At 42.8% G+C, this 17,277-nt stretch overlaps 2 long non-coding RNA genes and 1 pseudogene across 2 annotated transcripts; 1 reads left to right on the top strand and 2 right to left on the bottom strand.

Moving 5' to 3' along the window:
• The first annotated feature begins 2,880 nt into the window (after positions 1–2,880).
• Positions 2,881–3,763, top strand: LOC138929329 (uncharacterized). The gene is made up of 3 exons (XR_011445724.1): positions 2,881–3,218; positions 3,270–3,425; positions 3,482–3,763. It is a non-coding gene; the product is annotated as an uncharacterized lncRNA (long non-coding RNA).
• Positions 3,764–7,656: 3,893 nt separating this feature from the next.
• Positions 7,657–12,472, bottom strand: LOC121502473 (uncharacterized; annotated as a pseudogene).
• A 3,723-nt stretch (positions 12,473–16,195) lies between these two features.
• Positions 16,196–17,038, bottom strand: LOC121502913 (uncharacterized). The gene is made up of 2 exons (XR_005991124.2): positions 16,909–17,038; positions 16,196–16,849 (listed from the first exon to the last, which is right to left on the bottom strand). It is a non-coding gene; the product is annotated as an uncharacterized lncRNA (long non-coding RNA).
• Positions 17,039–17,277: the final 239 nt, after the last annotated feature.

Raw genomic sequence — 17,277 nt, 5'->3', positions numbered from 1 at the left:
CGTGTAAAAACTAATATAAGTACAAATTCTGAAGTGGATACAGACATTATTAGCTGAGTATGCAAATGTATTAGACGTGTAAAAACTATTATAAATACACATTCTGAAGTGGATACAGACATTATTAGCTGAGTTGTGAACTTTTTGTTTACAAATTTACAATTGTGTATGCAAATGTATTAGCCTTCTAAAAACTAATCTAAGTACAAATTCTGCCGTGGATACATGCATTATTAGCTGGGATGTGAACTTTTTGTTTACAAATTTACAATTGAGTATGCAAATGTATTAGCCGTGTAAAAACTAATATAAATACAAATTCTGAAGTGGATTCAGGCATTATTAGCTGAGTTGTGAACTTTTTGTTTACAAATTTACAATTGAGTATGCAAATGTATAAGCCGTGTAAAAACTAATATAAGTACAAATTCTGCCGTGGATACATGCATTATTAGCTGAGTTGTGAACTTTTTGTTTACAAATTTACAATTGAGTATGCAAATGTATTAGCCGTGTCAAAACTAATATAAATACAAATTCTGAAGTGGATACAGACATTATTAGCTGAGCAGCGAACTTTTTGTTTACAAATTTACAATTGAGTATGCAAATGTATTAGCCATGTAAAAACTAATATAAATACAAATTCTGAAGTGGATATATGCATTATTATCTGAGTTGTGAACTTTTTGTTTACAAATTTACAATTGAGTATGCAAATGTATTAGCCTTCTAAAAACTAATATAAGTACAAATTCCGCCGTGGATACATGCATTATTAGCTGAGTTGTGAACTTTTTGTTTTCAAATTTACAATTGAGTATGCAAATGTATTAGCCGTGTAAAAACTATTATAAATACACATTCTGAAGTGGATACAGACATTATTAGCTATGTTATGAACTTTTTGTTTACAATTTACAATTGAGTATGCAAATGTATAAGCGGTGTAAAAACTAATATAAGTACAAATTCTGCCGTGGATACATGCATTATTAGCTGAGTTGTGAACTTTTTGTTTACAAATTAACAATCGAGTATGCAAATGTATTAGCCGTGTAAAAACTATTATAAATACAAATTCTGAAGTGGATACAGACATTATTAGCTGAGTATGCAAATGTATTAAGTAGTTGAATAACCGGGCTTTCGGGACCTTTGATGTCGGTAAAAAGGGTAATAAAAATGCAATTAATGGATTAGCTGTCAAAATTTGAGTGGTTTAGATAATAAAAATGCACTTAGTTAGGGGGAGATATGAACCTGTCATAAGAGGGGGTAATAAAGATGGAATAAATTAGGGTCAGTGCATGTAAAAGGACACTTGAGATCAAGTGTTCAAGGGATTCCCACATGGATATGGATACGAGTGCGAATGCAACGGAGCGATCCCGGTAGCGATCCCGGATCGATGCACGTGCACCGACGACCCCTCACTTAGAGGGTGAGGCAATTGAAAAAGGGCGCACCGGGGAGATCCTGCTCCGACAGGAGTGATCCTGTTCCACACGTGTACGTTCACCCACTTAAGGCAATTGAAAAAGGGCGCACGGCGGCGGTCCTGCTCCGCCCGGATAAGGCAATTGAAAAAGGGCGCACGGCGGCGGTCCTGCTCCGCCCGGAGTGATCCTGAGCATCCCGTGTACGTTCACCCACGATCCTCGTTTGAAAAAGGGACAGGGTGTAAGTGAAGAAGGGCGCCAGACGTGAACGTTCAGGCAACATCCTCACTTGATAAAGGGACGGGGTGTAAGTGAACAAGGGCGCCAGAGTCGAAACATGTTCCCACCCACGACTCAGGCCTGTGAGATACCTCACTTGAAAAAGGTCAGTTGTTTTTCAACTGAAGGGCCGCTGGAAAGAGGATCAGAGCAGTCAAATTTTCCCACCCTCATCCCACCTACACTAGATCAAGTGCGTGCAACAACCTGCTCAATTAGCTCACCAAAGTAGGGATGGTGAAGGATGCACTTGTAACGGTTTCTCAACAGTCTGTGCAATGTGAAACACCCCATCCACCCAAAACTCAAATCCACAGTCAATCTGAAAAGTAAAGGCTGCAAAAGAAATATTCCATATCCCATTTCCACCATTAAAAAAATTTTTTTTTTTTTTTTTTGTAAATATAATTTTATTTTTCAAGTATAATAATCAAAAGCGATGTTCCAAATTAACATACATTTTCATAATTTTTAATGATTTTTGTGAGCGTACAATAAAGAAATGGCAAGCACATGTATCAACTCCATCCTCGACATTATCATGTGCCCAACAACAAGATGTGAAATGTTGCCCATGAATATTAGAAACCAGCGGTGTATCAGCCATCCTTTTATAAAAATATTTAAGCGACTCCTCCAGATATTGCTCATGTTTGGGGAAAATTTGATGTTTAAACATTTTCATGAAATTATTTATTTTTATTACAAGTTGTTGAATGCTATTACTGGTTGAGATGATGTCTTTGTTTTTTAGTGTTAGCATTTTGATGGATCCGTGTACGTCTACTTGCAATGAATTCAAAAATTTAAATTAAGTAATCCTTTCCAAATTGTTAGACGATACGCTAAACCAATCCAGTTAGTGGCGAGTATTCAACTAGTCGATCATGGATGAGAAGGCAATATGCCTTTGTATTTATCCCACTCGCAACAGTTAGTTCAGTGGAAATTTTTATATCAGTCGCTCCTGATTTGACACTCTCGTTCTGGTATGAGAGATCAACAACCACAATAGGAGCCTTCGACATGAATTCCATCGGAGATAAAAGAGCTCGGGGTTCTCGATTGTAATAGCTCTCTTGAAATTTTGTATACATGTCATACAAGACAGCAAACCGATTCTCATTATATTTAACATTCAAATTCTCATAGGGATATACTTCAGAATTAAGATATACCTTTGCATTTCTCAAATTGTTTGTAATTAGTTCTCCATTCAATGTAAATGCAATAACAGCAAAACGTGGACGTTCTCTATTTGCAGACATCTTGACATTCCATATATGATGTGTTCCCTGAACCAATGTCGGATTTATATAACAATCCCAACTCCGGAATGCGAGTGGGAGGCTAGCTCCACTCTTTACTACATTAAACATTTTAATTTTAGCACTGTCACTTGGAACGATGTGGGGGATCTTCCAACTTATACTATTTATAGCAATATTATGGATTTTTCCATCAACATTTTTCACAAACATATCATCAGGGTTTTTCGTAAGTAACAGAACGAGCTCATGTTTACAGTTTAAGACGACTTTCTTATAGTCTTCAGCGAACCCCATCAACATTTTTAAAGGTACAGAAAAACTGAAATGTCCTCCAGAAGGGATATTGTCCCCGCCACTCCACCCCGCATTGCGATAAGCCGCTCCTTCCTGTTGGCCGACTGAGAGAAAGTTCATAATAGTCGTTGTTATTCCAGTAAAACGTGTCCTATCCAATTCACAACCATTCAACTCATATCTTATTTCATCCAGAAAATAGGCCATGCAATTATTTTTGAGCAAACCGCTAACGCCATTTGTACTAGTCGTTCCTGTATTTGTTTCAATAATTTTGCTAAGCGTTCCTTCAAAATGGAGAAAATTTTCACATGGAAGGACATACAAATCTTGGTTATGAAAACTGATCCGTACTTCATCATTTGCTTTGAAGTTCTGCTGATATGGATAATATGAATGAAACTCTTTTTTAATAATAGATTCATCGTTAGCAGGCTTTTCCTGGACATAAAAGATCTCATTCATTTGAATATTAGTTGATAAACTTTATTTAATATTAAATCCCAACGATTTCAAAATCAATTTATTTTTTAATGTGAGTGCCGGGCGTTGTTGTGAAGATGATGGTGCTTTCACTTCAGCTTTAGATTTGATAATGTTATCAAAGGATCGATGAGTACCCCTTTTATTGTAAATAATCATTCTGTCGGTCGTAAGTGGAGACGGATTGATACAGTTTCTCCACGCAAATTAACTAAATCTCCGTCCTGATCAGTTATCCGTATTTCTAGTGTGCTTATTTCTCTGGTGTTCACAGGCAAATAAATCAAATTTCGTGGTGTTATGTTCATTTTATATCCAGGGGGGACATTGATTCCAAATTCATGAAGCACATGATTTGATTTATTCCCTACATATGACCCGCTTATAATGTTGCATTCCAATCTAACAGAATTTATTTTTAAAATATTGACGGGATTATCCGAGATGTAAACTTCTTTCTCATGTGGTCTTAATTTTCGTTTATTAAATCCAAATAAACGACCAATTGATCGTTCATGATTAAAATATACGGTCTCATTTTTAGTAATAACTTGAACTTGTAAAGTGCTGATATTACACTCTATTTTTATACTGTCTTGAAGCTCATACTCCTTGAGCTTATTAATAATATATTTTGAAATATCATCAAACTCATATGAGCCAATTGGTATTTCAATGACTTTGTTCCCAATATGAAATAAGTTGTTCCCCTTATCAACATTCGGTATAGAATTGAATGTATAAAAATCAATTAGAGCACATTCATAATTACGTTTTAGTTCAATTTGTGGGAAAAAATTCTCGCTAAGTACAGATGTATTACCATTTAGAGCTATTGTCAATGATGTAGTCATTATGATGCTTGAGTCTGAACTGACTTTATTCACAATAATATTATTATATTTATATTATCATTATTATTTATTCAAGTATAATAAATTGATCGAATCCTTTTCTATATCGTCCAGCTTTCATATCATCGTCTTTAGAGATTACAAGAAATCCAAATTTATCGTCCCAACACTTTCATGAAATTTCCATTATGTTTCAAAATTCATATCAAAATGAACATGATCTCGATATATGTGACGAAGGTTCATATCGTCCTGCTTAAACATTATAATAAAATTTGCATTATCTCGTATTAAATGTTTTGGAATATGTGTATACGTTTGACATAAATAGAATGAATCAATATTTCTATGTCGCCCATACAAAAATAATTGCGAATAGCAGTTTGCTTTTCACACGCTACGTCATCAAACACCATGATGGAATTGTTTTTAGCTTCCTCTGGTGACAAAACGTTGTCATTCGCTGAAAATGTATAATATCCCATTCCTCGTATTGGTTTTACAAGTTTTTCCAAATACTCATATTTCGGTTGATATAAACTCTTTGAATACACGTATATATTTTCGAATTTCAGGCCGTTTGGGTCCTCGATTAAGGCAATCATCACATTAGTTTTTCCGCAATTGGACGGACCTACCACCAAAGCTCTGATCGTGTTTGGGAGCAGTGAACTGTGACGCCGATGTTTACTCTCCCCATCACCACCACTTTCAATGTTTTTTACTATGATTTTTTTATTTTGTCTTAATAAACGCATGTTTTAGAGATAAGTACTTCATTCAAAGACAACCAGTCGTTAATTGAGATTGATATAAAATGGGTAAACATTTTTATAATATTACCAGTCATAAATCAAATGTCAAACAGGGTACAGGTCTCATAAATAATTTAATAAACACTCTTCCCTTTGAGGCTCATATACCTGGGTATAATTACTGTGGACCTGGTACGAAGCTAGAGAAACGATTAGCTCGCGGTGATCGGGGTATCAACGGCTTAGACGAAGCTTGTAGGGAACACGATATAGCATATTCAAATACAAAGGATTTGGGGGAACGTCATAAAGCAGACTCGATTTTAATTGATAGGTGTTCGGCTGGGGGGGGGGGAATTCTTCCTTCAATTTCCAGATAAGCACAAAACTATTAAAAAAACACTCCCGCGCCGCAGTCAGCGAAAACACCGTAGAAGTAGCGAAAAGTCACCACCAAACGAAGAGAAATAGTAGGCCGGGGGGCGTGGTTATTTTCAATACAAATCAGTCTGGACTTGGTCCGCTTTATTAGACTTCAATATAGGAATTAAAATGTACAAGTTGGAGTGAGAGATCAGAACCGCCGATCGCCCAGAGTCTAGAAGAGCGAGAGAGCAAGCTGCGCAAGAGCGCAAGCTGAGAGCGAGAGCGCGCTGAGGAGCTTTGCAGAAGCGGGAGCGCTTCGGAGTCGCGCGGGGGGGAAACGAAAGCTCCTGACCTGAACATTCCGCCCCCCTTGCAATCACTATGGGTTGCAATAAAGTCTGCTCCTCATTACGGCGTGTGACAGGCCCCGGACAGGACCCATCCAAATACGGTGCTTTGGGCCACCGGCAATCCATCCTGCACTTTCAGGAACCCAGGCTGCATAACTTTGGGGTACACATCCGCGCCCAGGATGACGGAGATCGTAGCCGGAAGGTAGAACCGTTCATCAGCCAAGGTGATGTCCTTGAAATGGGACCGCACAGTCTCATCCAACTGTCGGATCGGAGTGCGGACGCGCACGTGAGGCTCCACTTTGAAAACGAGGTCGAGCCGGACATGGGCGTTCGTTTTCGAGCCGACGGTGGCTGAGCAGATCTGTTCAGCACCCACCGCTGTCGTTGAAAGTCGCAAAGAAGTCGCCAGCGACGCATCAATGCAGCTCATAGGCGTGCATGGATCGATAAGCGCCGCTGTGTCGAACACTCGCGTCCCGGTGTCAATCCGCACCAGCGCGGTCGGGAGGAGGTTCACGCGGTATCGCTGAAGCAACGTGGCCAGTGAAGGCCCTGTCGGAACTCCCTGCGGGGCGAATGCCGCGGTTCGTGGAGAGGCCGACGAATGCCGTGGAGAGGCCGAAGAATGCCGAGGAGCGGCCGACGAAAGCTGAAGAGAGGCCGCAGAGCGCCGAGGAGAGGCCGAAGAGCGCCGAGGAGAGGTCGTAAATACAGCGGCTGCTCCTGCATATGCAGCAGTGTGTGGTGCTCTCCGTTGCAGATCTTGCACCTATCGGCACGGCGGCACGCTCCATCCGAATGCTCGTGAGCCAAGCAGTTGGCGCAATAGCGATTCGCGATTACCGCGCGGAGCCTCTTTTCGATGCTCAGCCGCAAGAATCTGCGGCACCTCCGTAGAGGGTGGACTCCGTGGCAGACTCGGCAACGGTAGGAATTTATACCTCGTGTACGTCTGCTCTCCATTTCGACGGCGCTACGTAGACGTGGGAACATTGTTTATAATCTGGAGTAGGAAACCAAAAAAACGAATTAGTATGGAGTCGAAAATATGACTTAGAACTAGCGACAGAAGCAAACTACGGAGTGAGGATACGGCTAGTTATTGAGATTTTTCGGAGGTCGCCCCCGGAAGCAATACGACCTTTGCGACAGGGCGCTTAACGATTCCCCGAGCAGTACGAATATTCACTACTCGGACATGACCATCGGGTCCGGGAAACACGGAGTCAATCCTGCCGAGCTGCCACTCAGTGGATGGCAGATTATCGTCCTTAATTATAACCATCTCGCCCACCTCGAGATTTCTTGTGGGGACTTGCCACTTTGTTCGCTTGTGGAGCTCCTTAAGGTACTGTTCCTTCCATCTCAGGCGGAATTGCTGATGAAGGGCCTTAAGGTGCTGCCACCGGTTGATAATAGAAGTGGACGCACCCTTAATTTCGGGTTCGACGGTGGCGAGAAGGGGTCCACCTACTAGAAAATGACCTGGCGTGAGTGCGAACAAGTCTGTGGGGTCTTCGGACATCGGGGCGAGTGGACGCGAATTTAGACAGGCCTCAATCTTGGCCAGCAATGTGGAAAGTTCTTCGAACGTATACTTTCGAGTGGCTGTGGATTTATAAAACAGCGTCTTGAAGCTTTTAACTCCAGCTTCCCATAATCCTCCCATGTGCGGGGCTCCTGGTGGTATGAATTGCCACAGGAGTTCCTGGTGACTATAAGCATTCGTCACGGACTCCTTGACAGCTTGCAGAAATTCACGCGACAGCACTGCGGCTGCACCAACAAAGGTCTTCCCATTGTCCGACTGAACTTGTCGAGGGCACCCTCTCCGCGAAACGAATCGGGCGAATGCTGCGAGAAATTTCTCTGTTGTGAGGTCCGAAGTAGGCTGTAAATGGATGGCCTTCGTGGAGAAACATACAAACACCAGCACATAGCCCTTGGTAATCAGGCAGGCTCTCCCGGTGTAGTTCTTTATATCAAACGGTCCGGCATAATCCATGCCCGTGTACGTAAAAGGCCGCGAAAAGGACGTTCTTTCTTTTGGTAATTCGCCCATGAGTTGGGTCTGCAACTTCTTTTTGTGGATCACACATATTTTGCAGGAGAAAATTACAGACTTGATTAAGTTCTTGACCCTTGGTATCCAGAATTTTGAGCGGATCAGGCGTACCATTAGCTGATTACCGCCGTGCAAGGAGATGCGATGCGTAAAGGATACAAGGAGACGCGCCAACTGACAGTTGTATGGAAGAAAGATCGGATGCCGTTCATCATATTGGAGGACTTCGGAGGCCGTCACCCGACCACACGCCCTGATGAGGCCGTGAGGATCAAGGAAGGGATTCATGTTCTTAATAGAACTGGATGCTGGAATTGGCCGCTTTTGGCTCAGGCAGGCATATTCAAGCGCAAAGTATCTGCGCTGTGTTATGAAAATTAGGAGTCGCTCAGCTGTGGAAATCTCTGTATTGGATAGCTGCAGCTCGCCTGGAATAGGTCGTTTTTGCGAGCGCTGTATGAAGCGCTGAACATAGGCGAAAACTCGTAGTGCCTTATCGAGCTTGGAGAACCGCTCAAGCATGTCCTGCTCCGGGCATGCTAAATGGCAACGTAGGGGTCGCTTCTCGATGTGGATGTCGGGAACTGATTCATAAGGTGCAGGCCAGGAGTCTTGTGGCTGAGTTAGCCATGAAGGCCCATGCCACCATAGCTCACTGGTAGCTAACTCTTCAGCCGCTACTTCACGACTGGCTAGATCTGCTGGGTTGTGCTCGGAACGCACGTGAGACCACTGGCTGGCATCAGTATTTTGCGACGAAGGTCGTCCACTGACATGGTGGCTTGTTCAACCATGCCAGCACAATAGTGGAATCAGTCCATAGAAAAGATTCCATACGACCGAAAGGAATCTGAGGCAGAATTGCAGTCCACAAGTCTGCCAGAAGGACGGCTCCACACAGTTCTAGACGCGGGAGCGAGACGGTTTTTACCGGAGCGACTTTGGTCTTTGACGTTAGAAGATTTGATGAAATGATTCCATCACGCTGGATGCGCACGTAAATCGCTGCGCCATAAGCCTTTTGGGAGGCATCACAGAAACCATGGATTTGGACTTGTACACCTGGTTGAAAATGTACCCAACGCGGGATGCGAACTTGGTGGAGGAAACTGTAGCTCCGAAGGAAATCATGCCAGCGATGTAGTAGTTCTGCAGGAAGAAACTCATCCCATTCGACGCTGGCTAACCAGATATCCTGCATCAGGATTTTGGCCTGAACCACAAATGGGGAGAGCCACCCAGCTGGGTCGAACAATTTCGCGATTTGGGATAAGACGTCGCGTTTCGAATAGTTTGCCTGAATGGTGACCTCTGTTGGGACAAAATAGAACTCATCCGTCGTAGCGTTCCACCGTACTCCCAATGTCTTAGTGGTGCTGACCTCTTCGAGATCAAGAAAATCAGTCGAAAGTAGATGCTCTTTAGGAAGTGCTTTAAGGAGTGCACGTTCATTCGATGTCCACTTGCGGAGAGGGAATCCAGCTGAGTCCAGAGCTGCTTGCAGCTCCCGAATAGCTAAAATAGCTTCAGCCTCTGTATGGGCTCCTGCTAGCACATCGTCGACATACATATAATTTGAAATTATATGCGACGCCCGTGGATATTGGGCGTTGACATCGTCGGACAATTGTTGCAGTGTTCGTAGGGCCAGGAAAGGGGCACAATTCACTCCAAACGTGACCATCTGAAGCTCGAAGTCGGATATATCCCCTTGGCCATTTCGAAAGAGAATTCTCTGAAACGGAGTGTGCTCTTGGTTTAGGAGAATTTGCCGATACATCTTGGTGATGTCGGCATTGAAAACGAATTTAAACGTCCGCCACTTCAGGATTTGAAGAGTGAGATCGGACTGCAGTACTGGCCCTGGATACAGAATGTCATTAAGGCTGTTCCCATTGGAAGAAGGACTGGATGCGTTGAAAACTACGCGAACTTTCGTGGTCGCACTTTCGGGCTTAAATACTGCATGATGGGGGAGATAGAAATTTATCTTGTCGGTATTCGGAGGCACCGGCTTCATATGTCCAAGATCGATATATTCTTGGATCACTGAGTCATAAGTGTCTTTGAGAGCCGGCTCCTTCTTCAAGCGAGTCTCATTACTCAGAAACTGTGCGAGTGCGGAACTCCTGGAATGCCCCAAGTCAATGTGCTCTGAATATTTGAAGGGCAGGGATACTATATATTTCCCGTCGCAGGATCTGGTAGTTGTTCGGACGAAAAAGTCTTCACACAACTTGTCCGTCTCCTTTACCAGTCTACATGGAAGGTCCTTCACCTCCCAAAATTTTGTGAGAAGTGTTTCCATGGTTGCTTCGGACTCTATGGATATCTGTGTGGTAAAAGACGAAACCCTACTAGTGGTTGAAGACAATGGGCCGGTCAAAATCCACCCGAAAATGGTCTCTTGCGCTAATAAAGACCCACATACGTTTGGCCTCCAGCCCGATAGCAGGACAGACGGAAGAATATCCGCACCTAGAAGAAGGTCTATCTGAGACGGCTGGAAAAACGACGGATCTGCCAATGGCATATTTGGCAGCCTATCGAGGATGTTTCGATCAATTGTGCTTGTCGGAAGATTGCCGGCCAGGTTCGGCAGCACAAACGCCGTCGTGTCGATCTTGAGCATAGGTTTGGCCGGAGTGCCCATCTGGAAATGACACATTTTTTGTGAGACACCGGAATTGGCTTGGTTGAGCCCTGTGACTCTTGTTGTTACGGCTTGAAATGGAAGTTTAATCCGGTTGGCAAGCCTCTCAGAAATGAAAGTGCCTTCGGAGCCTGAATCTATCAGGGCACGTGCTGGAAAATTCTCTCCTCGGTGGCACACATGAACTATGGCCGTACCTAGAAGTACTCCTTGTTGGTTGGAGGCGAAATGAACTGACGTGTTTGAGATTGGCTGCTCTGGAGGGTGAGCCGGCGCTGTGCTGACAGCGTTAGACGGAGTATCTTTGTGCAAGAGCGTATTATGCCGTCCCCTGCATGTGAAACAACAATGCCTGCTCGGGCATTCACGAAGATTATGTCCCCTTGCAAAGCAATTAAGGCACAGTCTCTTTTGTTTAATATATGATGCTCTTTGTGGTTGAGTCATCTGCAAAAAGCGAGGACAAAGCCGAACTGGATGAGGCTCTCGGGAGCAGAGATCACAAAATCGTGCGCGTGGCCCGACTTGTGTCTCGAAGGTATTTACCCTCCTTGGTTGTGCACTTCTGGGCTCCCTTGAATGCTGTGTGCTGGAAGAATTGGGTCGGACATCCTCAATTGCTTCTAACGTCCGATATCTCTCCTCGAGAAAGGAATTCATTTCTTCCCAGGCTGGGATCGCGGACTTATTGGTCAAGGACTGCTCCCATAACGAGAGAGTGACCTTCGGCCACTTGGATTAGAAAAATTAGAAGGCAGTCCCAATTTTCCGTGGAAATTTGTGAATGTTCGAGGGCTATCAAGCTCCCTTGGATTGTGCTCTGCAGATCTTTCAAGGCCGTGCCTGATTCACTGCCTAGGGTCGGAAGACTAAACAGGATTTTTAGTTGGCTGTTTACCAACAATCGCTTATTTTCAAAGCGATCCTGAAGCGCTGACCACGCGGATTGGAACCCATCATTAGTCAGCGGAGACTTGGCCGCAATGGCGTGAGCTTCGCCGCTAGTTTTAGCGTTTAAGTGGAATAGCTTTCCCACTGGAGTTAACCTGGAATTGTTTACATAAATGGCCGTAAACAGGTCACGAAAGGTGGGCAAGCGCAGATAATCTCCGTCAAAGATCTCTGTATCGCATGGCGGAAGACTGCAACCCCTCGAGAATGTCTCTGTCGGCGGAGCTGTTCTTGGCGGTGAAGTGGGGGCGGACATACGGTCGATGTCTTCATTTAGCTTCGCAGCACATCTTTCGAACACCGCATAGCAGTGCTCATATTTGTTTTGCAGTAACGGAAGATTTCCGCTACCTCCTTCGCGAAGAGCTGCTTTGGAAGCGGTTTCATACTCCCGTTCAACCTTTTCCCATAAGGATTGTATCTGATCCAGACGGATCTTTACGGTAAACAAATTAGGCTCGGAAGAGGATGCCGTAAATATCTGGCTTTCAAATTTGCTAAGACGGTCGCTAGTTGCTATGAACTCAAGCAAAATAACGTCTAAAGTGTTCTTGGCTTTGGATCTCAAACTACTTGACGGTCCCGCGCCCGTGTTTCTCGGACTCGGTTCCCGCCTTTGACTTCCATCTATTGAAGGCGCTAACTGCGCTGCCTCCTTCTTCTGACTCGCGTCTTGCGGAATTGGTTCTTGTCCTTCCGACATTTTTTTTTTCTTTTTGGATTGGATTGGCAAGAATATGCCGTAGAATTCGAATGTTAGACTTAGTTGTGGTCAATACCGTCAACTAAAAATCGCCGAAGTAGAAATGTGAGACGGTAAAAACGAAGCGAATATGGATTGCAAGAATATGCCGCAGAACTAGGATGGTAGATGGTAGATGGCGGGATTAATCAATCTCAGAATTAACCAATAAAATTCGAATCGTAGAATTATTTGCTCCCTATACCGTCAACTAAATCGAAGAAGTAGAAATGTGAGACGGTCAAAACGAAACGAATATGGATGGCAAGAATATGCCGCAGAACTGGGATGGTAGATGGATGGTGGATGGTGGATGGTGGAATTAACCAATCTCAGAATTGCAAGTAAATAAACTGGAAAAAATTTACTTGACGTGGAAGCGACGATAACTGAAAATATGTGTAGCGGACTCACTATCAATTGGAGCAAATGCGACGAGAATGGAAAATTTATTTGTAGTAGAGCCAATATTAATTGGAGCAAATGCGACGAGAATCGAAATTTATTTATAGTGGAGCCAATATTAATTGGAGCAAATGCGACGAGAATCGAAATTAATTATATTTATAAATAATTGCGGAATGGAACTGCCGAGTTGTTTATTATTTTCGTATTTAATAATAACCCAATAAATGCAAAGAAAATATATATGGAGTACCATTGACAATTGCGGATATTTAATCGCGTGCAAAACTTTAAAAGGTATTAAATGAGCTATTAATTGATTAATTATTAAATAATAAAAATATTAATTATAAAGAAAAAAATAATTAAATCGGAATGGTGGGAATGGAACACCTGACCCTTTTTTCCCAACACAATATTCGTTGGGTTACGCTGCCGGCGATGTAAAGCTCTTGTGTATGTAAGTAGACAATTATATGTCGCGGCGGCAGCGGAACTATGCAAGGCGCAACAATGAAATGCACAAAAATACGGACACTGGTTTACAAATTTTTGCAATATTTTATTCTTTATTATATTTTGATTTTTTTTTTTTTTTTTAAATGTTGTATGTAATGGTTTTTGTATGGGGGAGTTTATATGGAGAAAATATAAGTAGGGTAAGGTGGGGTAAAGCCGACCTAGTAAATGGTTTTGGCTATAAAATGCTTATTTTACATCGGATAAAATCGTTATTTATACCAAATTAAAGGTTAGACTTTTGCGCAACGTTCTATGCATAGCATTTTATTCATAACTTTGAAAAGTTTTGAGATACAAGCGTTTTACGAAAAAGTTCATTTTTGCTATGTTCAAAAATGATGGGGTAAACCCGACCGCCTATGTTTTTGGTTGATTTAGTACAGATATAACCTAAATATAGGTTTTGCAATGATAAATCAATCAATGTTATGTTATATAATGGTAATAAAAGATAAAAGAATTAAAAAAATTAAAATAGCAAAATAATTAATCAGTATCATCTGATTCGCTGCTTAAATAGCTTGCTGGCGTTTTTTGGTTTGAGTTGAACGTCTGGTTGGCTGCGATGTTGATGGTTTTGGTGTGATTGTTGTTTTTTTTGGATTTTTTGCGGCAGGATTTGCCCCACCACGTAATTTTTCATAAAAACGCAATTAAAAAAGAAATTATGAAAAAAATGAACCAAACTTATATGCACTTTGTAGGACTTTATTCAAAGAATCTAAATCCACTTACCTTTTCATGCGATAACTTTGACAAAAAGAAATATCCTGCAGTTAATTATGCACAAAAATGAAATTCAAAATTGTGAAAACAAACTTTTTGTCGTTTGACCATCTCAATGTTGACTAATAAAATGCTGTCATACCACCATTTACATTGTTTTCGATGCTCTACACGACAACACTAATATTATTTTGCGTAGTGCTTCCGATTTTCGAAAACAGAGGGAGGTCGGGTTTACCCACACTGTCGGCTTTACCCCACATTACCCTACTTATATGGATTTATATTATAGCACTGGATAGCTATTCGTAGGCAGCGGACTGTATTTTGATTGTTAATAAATCCTTATTATTGGAATTTTTATTTTTTTTATTGTGCGAAATCAAATCAATGTCTTTATGTAGACCGATGTATGGACATATGTATGTATGAATTTTAATTTTGTGTCGGAACCGTTTTGTACATTGATGTACGGATAAATGCCAATATGTATAGAGGAAAGCGGACGAAAAAGAATATGGCGACGTTTAAAACGGAGACGGATTGAAAAAATTTGCCAATTTTATGAAATGGAAAATAAGAAATGGAAAATTCCTCAACTGCCGTTGTCAGGAAAACTCGCTCTTGGAGTCGACACGGAAATTAATCTTGCAGCAGAGTGACCGAAATTAATTGTTCGGACTACTGCTGAAGCTCGGCAGCGAGGGGGGCGACGGAATACGGAGTACTTATCTTGGAAGCAGAAAAACGCCGAGAACTGCTGGTGAAGCGGAGTTATAGAAAAAATACGGAATCCAAAATCCAAAAAAATCCAAAATCCAAAAAATCCGGAAATCCAAATAATCCAAGATCCGGCTCTGTAGGACCAAATGTTCGGCTGGGGGGGGAATTCTTCCTTCAATTTCCAGATAAGCACAAAACTATTAAAAAAACACTCCCGCGCCGCAGTCAGCGAAAACACCGTAGAAGTAGCGAAAAGTCACCACCAAACGAAGAGAAATAGTAGGCCGGGGGGCGTGGTTATTTTCAATACAAATCAGTCTGGACTTGGTCCGCTTTATTAGACTTCAATATAGGAATTAAAATGTACAAGTTGGAGTGAGAGATCAGAACCGCCGATCGCCCAGAGTCGAAAGCCTCCGCTAGAAGAGCGAGAGAGCAAGCTGCGCAAGAGCGCAAGCTGAGAGCGTGTAGTAGCCAAGAGGCAGGTGCTCACTAGATACTGTGGGTTTTCCAGTGTATAATCGGATCGGTATTTGTGCACTTCTTGCTATGCTCGGTTCAAAGCTCGTCGGATATGGCGTGGGCCTTCCTCACCGATAATAAGTCACACCCTTTCACTACTGTAATAAAAGTTTAAGTGCACATTCTGTAAACTAAATGATTGGTCAACGGTTGAATTAATCGGACGTACGGACGGACCCTAAAGAGTAGGTATAAGAGAGGAACACTCGCGTTGTGGGTGGCTGAGGTGTCGTTCGCCCCCACGTCTTTACCCTCCCTGCCGTGGTAAACTCTGATAAATTAAGTGTTACCCCTTTACTAAGTTCATCTTTTCGATCTTAGCTCATTCTAAAGTTATTCGACATCCACTTGCTGTATTAACATAGACCAAAAATATACGTTTTTACTCCATTATTATTTCGTTAAACTTCAGGATAATTCATAATTCTGTCTCTTACAATTATTCATCATTTTCTTAACCTCTCTAGTCCCCAGCTATTTATCTCTACGTTAATTGAAATTTAAGTAAACACACGCGTAAATATGCGGCTCGCTTAGGATCCCGTTTAAATTATACATACGATCGATATATATTTACAGAATAAATCAAAAATGCGGCCTTTGTGCCGATTTACTTTCGATATATTGACTTACGCTCAGATCCTCCGCTGCTGGTTCGTTGGGCCCATCGAAGTTGCAGGTGCTGATGGCTGTTAGTTGGAAAGTTCAGAAACGATATTTAAATGGGACGCTCGCGTTCGCATTCACATATTACGCTAAATGGCAGAAAAGCAACAACAATATCAGTTACTTTCTAGCTAACGTTACGCATTACTCTAAATTTAATCGATCTCAAAACTTCTCTACATCCTTCGGGTTACTGGAATCATCCAGCGTGAGCGCGCTGCTCGCCGCGACGCGCCTCCAACTTCTTCGACAGGTCACATGCCTGCCGCGCAAGCGAGCTCTCTATCCGGCTGCGCCTGCTCCTGCCTAGTCTCCGCTCAGCTACCTTCGCTGCACCTCCACTGTTCCTACTGGCTTATGCTCGAAAAGGTAATGCTTAGCCGCTGTCCATACAGCCGAATCGCCTTAGTTGGGGCTGCACGAGGCCGGTTACATTACTCCGAGAACTCAGACACAGGCCGCCTCTGGTCTGACTCTTGGAGATTTCTCGCTCCCGGTTTAGTGCGGTCGCACTCGGATCGCTATAGCTCCTTGGCAGCCGACGTGGCAAAGCAGAGGTACCCAAAAAGTAGGGTTACGCGCACGTGCTGCGTTGGCCGCACGTCGACGTCTCTGCCGCTGTAGGGCCTCCGAAAAGTTAGGTTATGGCCGCTCGGTTGCACCGCGCCGCCTTGTTCGCTGATCGCCAACTTCTGCCGCGTGTGGCTGCCACGCCGGCGATACGCCCACGCCTAGCGAAGGACGTAAGAGCCGTCGCCTAGCGCCAAACTAGCCCTGCACAACAAAAGGGTTAACTATACTATAAACTCTGCCGTTCCGTAGTTAATATTTACCCGTTCTCACTCGTGCACAACACTTATTAAGTTTTGTCACTGGTCTCTTGCTGGCACTTTACTATTAATTCGATTGAAACTGTATACTCCACGTGCCGGAATTATTATAGTAAAAGTGATCTACGATGCGTGTGCTTTGCTCTGGTTTTCAATTTCAAGTGAGCGAGCGTCACAAAATTTCTCTACACGCAGCGTGCCTTGCATAGCAAACGAGCCAAAAGCTACGGGACTTTTCCCAAATCCTCTCTCGCGCTCTCGATGCTGGAGGACTGGAGGAAGGAAAAATAAGCAAAAAATCGTACGATTTCGCTGGCGCTGCGAATGCAGGTAGAAGAAAAACGGCATGTTCTGGAAGGCGCTACCCTACAC

Source organism: Drosophila kikkawai, unplaced genomic scaffold, assembly GCF_030179895.1.
Source record: "Drosophila kikkawai strain 14028-0561.14 unplaced genomic scaffold, DkikHiC1v2 scaffold_132, whole genome shotgun sequence".
In the NCBI taxonomy this organism is placed as follows: Eukaryota; Metazoa; Arthropoda; class Insecta; order Diptera; family Drosophilidae; genus Drosophila; species Drosophila kikkawai.
This window is presented reverse-complemented; position numbering and strand designations above follow the sequence as displayed.